Raw genomic sequence first — 6,000 nt, 5'->3', positions numbered from 1 at the left:
TCAGAACGAAGGTAATGAAATCGGCTGTAGCCACACATTTTTTGGAACAAAGACATCAAATAAATCAAATAAAAGCCTGCATACTTGAAATCGTTGATAAAAAAGAGGACAAAGACAACAAAAAAACTTTACTTATGCGTGAAAACCACTGGATGTTTTACCTACAGAGTTTAAACCCACATGGAATCAATGAAAGGGTTGAATACAGTTGTTATTTGTAATTGAAGGTCTTGTGCTGAGCCATGCCACCATCATTAAAATTCACTATGTTTATAATTTAACTTTTGAAATGTTTTGTGTTTCATTATCGATTCAGGTATTAGGTGTAAACGTGTTTATGCACTTACATAATTCACATCAGAATTCTATGAAATACTATCAGTGCTACTATGTTTCATACCACAGAACAGCGTACAGGTCCCTTTAAATACGTGAGAGTTCGCCAATACACACATTTCCGGTCAGCGCATCGCACGCCGCCGGCTTTAGAAGAAACGGTGCACGCCTTAGAGACACACGGGAGAAAACGCGCAAATTTATGAATACTCCGGGTAAGAACAGCGACCCCCGTATTTTAGTTGTTTTAAACATTCCACTTTAGTAACATGCGCATAAGCGGCTTGCTTCTTTGCATTAAATTTGAGCATAGATTAGTTATTCGGCAGCCCTAACAGAGCCCACAGCGACTAACGCATGAAAATGGTATCATCCAGTGCACAACAGTTTAAAACAAAATGTCTATTAATGCAAGTATAAGCATCAGGATATATCGCTAATCGAGATGGTACTCATGACGCATGCACATGGTTGGTTCAGGAATGATATGAAAGCGCGCCACGTGAAGTTAGATAACCGTTAGCACTAGAATTGTTTGTAAGCGTTCTCCATTAAGAACACATGTCAGATGTAAGAGCGGTTCGACATTTTACCTTCAGATGCTAAGGGATGATAACATCGTTTGAATCATAGTATAAAGCATCACAGTGTACGTATTATTGAATAGATTTCATTGCATTAAAATTTTAAAATACCCTTGATTTATGTTACTGAATATGCCATTTGATTACTGATTGGTGATAGATATATTTTGATGTTGTAGATTTCCCTGATGAAGCCCGAAGGGCGAAATGCATTGGAATATTTACGGATTGTTAACTTTATTTCATGATTGAAAAATGAAGAGAACATATGACATTGAAACATTACTACAATAGTAATTTACAAAAACATTGATAAAATCTCAAAGTATGAATAAAATACCTTGAAGGAAAAAACAAAAAGAAAAAAGTTTCTTTTATAATTGAAACCGTTGTTTAACAAAACTTTATTGACAAACTTTATTGAGAAATTGAGCTGAAGATTTCAGCAGTTACAGACCAGTGCCCTGAGAGTCACTCTCGCATAGTTTGCGCCAGTGCTATCCATAAAGAACTTTTAAGGGTGTCACTTCTGGCCTTTATAAGACTTTCTTACATCCTCTATTTTAGCAACCCCTTTCAAAAGCTCTTCAATTGAAGTGGCAATCACGCCTTTCTGTGACATACTCAGATGCTCAGTGGGATCTCATTTTGGAAGGATTACATAAGGGTGTTCGAGAAGCTCGCCTTAAATTCTGTATTTTTAAAATTCTCCATGAATGGCACTGGTCCCCGGTCAAATTACATTGTGCTCAGTTACTTTCCCATTCTTTGTGCTGGAGATGTCCTGCTTCCAGTTGTGATATAACGCACATTATCTGTGAATGCCCTCGTACTAGATCATTTTGGCTTTTTGTGCGAAAGACTTTGGCTTCCTCTATGTCATTGCCTTTGCCCCTTACCTCTGCAAATATAATTTTACACGATCTTCGTGGCCTTCCAAAATTTACTAAACCACAGACTCATCTCCTACATACTGCCCTAGCCACGGCAAAAATGTGCATATTGCGTCATTGGAAGTCCTCATTACCTCCTTCTCAGGAGGAATGTGTAGTATGTATGGAGACACCACACAAAGTAGCTTGTAGTCTTGGTTTAATTAGCTTAGGAGAAGCACAGCGACAGGCAGCAGGCAGAGCTATAAACTGCCAGAAGGCAACATTCTACAACAAAAGCCATGGAACATAAGAACACAGGGGTTCTAACTACAGGTGCCAGGAAGGCACAAAACAGTGAATACTACATTATCCTCTTTTCTGTAAAACAAAAGAAGAAGTGTACCTACAAGAAGAAGGAGGAAAGAGAAGAGAAGAAAAGAACAGAAGAAGCAAAAGAAAAGAGGAGAGAAGTAGCCAGGAAATTAGAACGAGAATAGGAGAAGGGAAAAAGCACAACAGGGAGTGAAGGAGAAAACAGAAGGAAAAGGTTATCTGAACCTGGCAGGAACCTTACACACTCTATGACTCCTGCGAGGTCCTGGAACAGAAGCATCAACAACATTTTTGCCATTGTCATTAATAGCAACAGTACTAGAACGTTTGTCACTTGAAACAAAGCTGGGATTGGGCTGAGAGACACCAGTGTGAGCATCATCACTACTAATTTTAACAATTTTGCAGACGTTCCACCAATCCTTATTATTTACACGTACAGCATTTCCACAGACCTTGTCAACCACAAGTGGTTGAGAGAATTTGCTCCTGCCTTTAGTGACATGAACAGGATTTTTAATCCGAACCACATCACCAACACAGATGTCATGGGCAGCAGATCTCTTCCTTTCATCAAAATAGGTTTTCTGCTTCTTCTGAGCTTCAGAGACATTGTCTCTGACCAAAACATCAATTCCATCCATAACATTCATTTTTACCCACTTGGACATCCAACCCGGACAGATTTTGGTGGAGGGTTTTCTACCCCTCAGGAGCTCAAAGGGGGAGACCCCAGTAGAAGAATGAGCTGTTGTACGATAAAACCATAACATGGAACGCACAGCATTCTCAACCACACACTTGCTAGCAATGGCCCACTGGATACAGTTGTTGAGAACGCGGTTCATCCTCTCAACGAGACCATTGGCCTGGGGGTGGTAAAGGGAACTTTTCTTATGTGTCACACCACCTTGTTTGAGGAAAGATTCAAACTCACAACTGACAAATTGGACACCATTGTCAGTCATGACAACAGAGGGAAACCCTTCTCTCAAAAAGATGTCTTTCAAAAAAGAAATTACACAAGCAGAGGATGCTTCACTGACGAAGCGAATTTCCGGCCATTTGGAGTAGTAGTCAATGGCAACAATGGCAAAACGAGAACAGGAGGGTAAAAGGTAAAAAGGACCGACCAGATCAACCCCAATCTTTTCCCACGCTCTTTCCGGAAGTTGAACGGGCTCCATAGGGGGAGACCTAACTTTGTGACTTTTATCTGAGGACTTACAAATGACACAGTTGTCAACCAGAGAATCAACACACACGTCCATCTGTGGCCACCAGAACACATCTCTCAACCTACGTTTGGTGAAAGTCTTCCCTAAATGCCCTTCATGTGCACCATCCACCAGACGCTTCCGCAAGCTCTCGGGAGGAATAAGCCTCCCACACCGCATGAGAATGCCATCTTCAACAGTGAGCTCATCAGCAACTTTGACAAAAGTTTGGAAAACCCCAGTAACATTCTTTTCTTTGGGCCAACCAGACTTCAGATAGTCGACAACCTGTAGGAGAACCGCATCCTTCAAAAACTCTCTTTTCCACTCAGCCTCACTGATTGCACACATCCCTTCAAGATCCAAACCCGCAACAAAACAATCCTCAAGATCTTCATCTTTTTCAACCTCGGGGTCATTATCGGTTAAAGGAAAACGGGAAAAATAGTCGGCTCTGACATTCTTTGGGCCTGGCAGATAAACAACCTTAAAGTCATACTGAAGAAGCTTAGTGGACAGCCTCGCAATTCTAGGGGTGTGCTCCTTAATTTTTTCCCCAGACAAAATAGAAACTAGGGGACTGTGATCAGTGCGAATAGTGAAATGACTGCCCCAGAGATAAGGATTGAACTTCCTGACCACCCACCAACAGGCCAAGAGCTCTTTCTCAATAACAGAGAAGTTAACTTCTGCTCCACGAAGTACCCTAGAAGCGTATGCGATGGTGTTGTCAACTTGACCATTCCTCTGAGTAAGAACAGCCCCAAGTCCGAACCCACTCGCATCAACAGTCACGACACACTCCTTGTTGGGATCGAATGGTTTGAGAATACTTTCCCCAACAAGCTGAGATTTGATCCACTTGAAAATTTCTTGGCAATTTTCATCCCAAACAAAAGGCACACTTTTCTTTAACATGTTAGTCAAAGGTTGAACCTTTGACGCGTAGTCTTTGATAAATCTCGAGTAAAATTCACTGAGACCAATGAAAGATTTTAGTCCAGATTTGTCAGCAGGTGGGGAAGCATCAACAATGGCTTTCACCAAACCAGGACGTGGTTCCACACCTGCATGAGAAACCACATGACCCAGAAATTCCATCTTTTCTTTGGAGAAAACGCATTTCTCTTTCTTTAAAACAATACCCTTTTCTTGCATGATTTCTAGGACCTGATTTAAGGAAAAGTCATGATCGTCCTTGTTCTTGCCAAAAATCAGAACATCATCCTGGAAGACAATCACTCCAGGTGTGTCCCTAAACATCTGACTCATCAACCTTTGGAAAACTGCGGCCGCTGACGCAAGGCCAAACGGCATCCTACAGTACTGAAAACTGCCAAAGGGGGATACAAATGCAGTCAGGTGTCTAGAAGATTGACTCAACACCACCTGGTGGTAAGCGGAGGCCAAGTCCAGCTTAGTGTACCACCTTGCCCCCCTGGTAAGGGACAACAAATCCGTTATTTTAGGTAAGGGGTGTGAATCAATCCAGATGTTCTTATTGAGACTGCGCAAATCCACACAGACGCGCAAATCCCCATTCCTTTTTCTGGCGACAACAAGAGGAGACAACCACAAGGACGACTCAATGGGTTCTATGACTCCTTTTCTGCAAAGACCCATCAACTCCTTTTCTAAATCATCCCTCACGCTGAAAGGAACACTCCTCACCTTATGTTTTACAGGAATTGCACCATCCTTAACTCTAATTTCGTGGTTGAAACCCTTAATGATGCCAAGGCCACTCCCGAAGACTCTTGGGAATTTGGAAATTAAACCCTCAATATTGTCACCTGAAACAATAACAGCTAAACTCTCTACATTGTCATGAGATTCCTCAATACTGATCTGTTCTTTGGAGTCTGGTCTAAGGATCATCTTGAACAAACCCTGATGAAACCAACCCTTTATGTTTAGGCCCTTCAATGAAACGTACACTTTGCCAAAGATCCTCCTTCCCTTGAACTGAATAATGTCTTCAAAAAAACCCAGAAGAGCAATTCTACGCCCTTCATAAGAAACAGGGGTCCTGTCAGGTGGTAGGAGGTTCCTTTCAGGCCAGGTTACATCAAACAATTTTTGCGTAATCATAGTTACTCTTGCTCCAGAGTCCACTAATAGGGTAATTATCTTGTCACCCACGCCAAAATCTTCGAGAGAATCAACACAGTCAGATGGATCTCCAACAATGACCCCATCGTCTCGTACAACTACAACCATGTCTCTGAGGTCATCTTGGATGCCGTTCATAGAGTCGGAGTCATCATCAGTATTACCATAGGACTCTGAGACATTCCCAATGCTGTTGACGGTACCCAGACTCTGAGACTTGTTGCTGAAAGAAGAATTTCCCTGTTTAGAGATTTGGCAAATTTTTGCGAAGTGCCCAAACTTCCCACAGTTCCGACATGTAGAGTTCCTGGCAGGGCAAAACTTGTTGTTTTTATTGTGAGAGGGGTTTCCACATCTATAACAAATGTCATTTCTAGAGAAAGCATTTCTCTCAAAACGCTGAGAACCAGGAGTGTTGTTTCTATCAGAACGTTGACTGCTCACCACTTTACTGTCTCTGTTCTCCTTGGTTCTAACTATCGAAACTCCCTCGTCGCATTTCTTTTCAAGTTCCTTTACTTCTTTTTTTGACAGCTCAATACT

This window comes from Lissotriton vulgaris, chromosome 7 (genome assembly GCF_964263255.1).
Source record: "Lissotriton vulgaris chromosome 7, aLisVul1.2, whole genome shotgun sequence".
Classification (NCBI taxonomy): Eukaryota; Metazoa; Chordata; class Amphibia; order Caudata; family Salamandridae; genus Lissotriton; species Lissotriton vulgaris.
The sequence above is the reverse complement of the archived record's forward strand: the minus strand, read 5'-3'. Positions refer to the sequence as shown.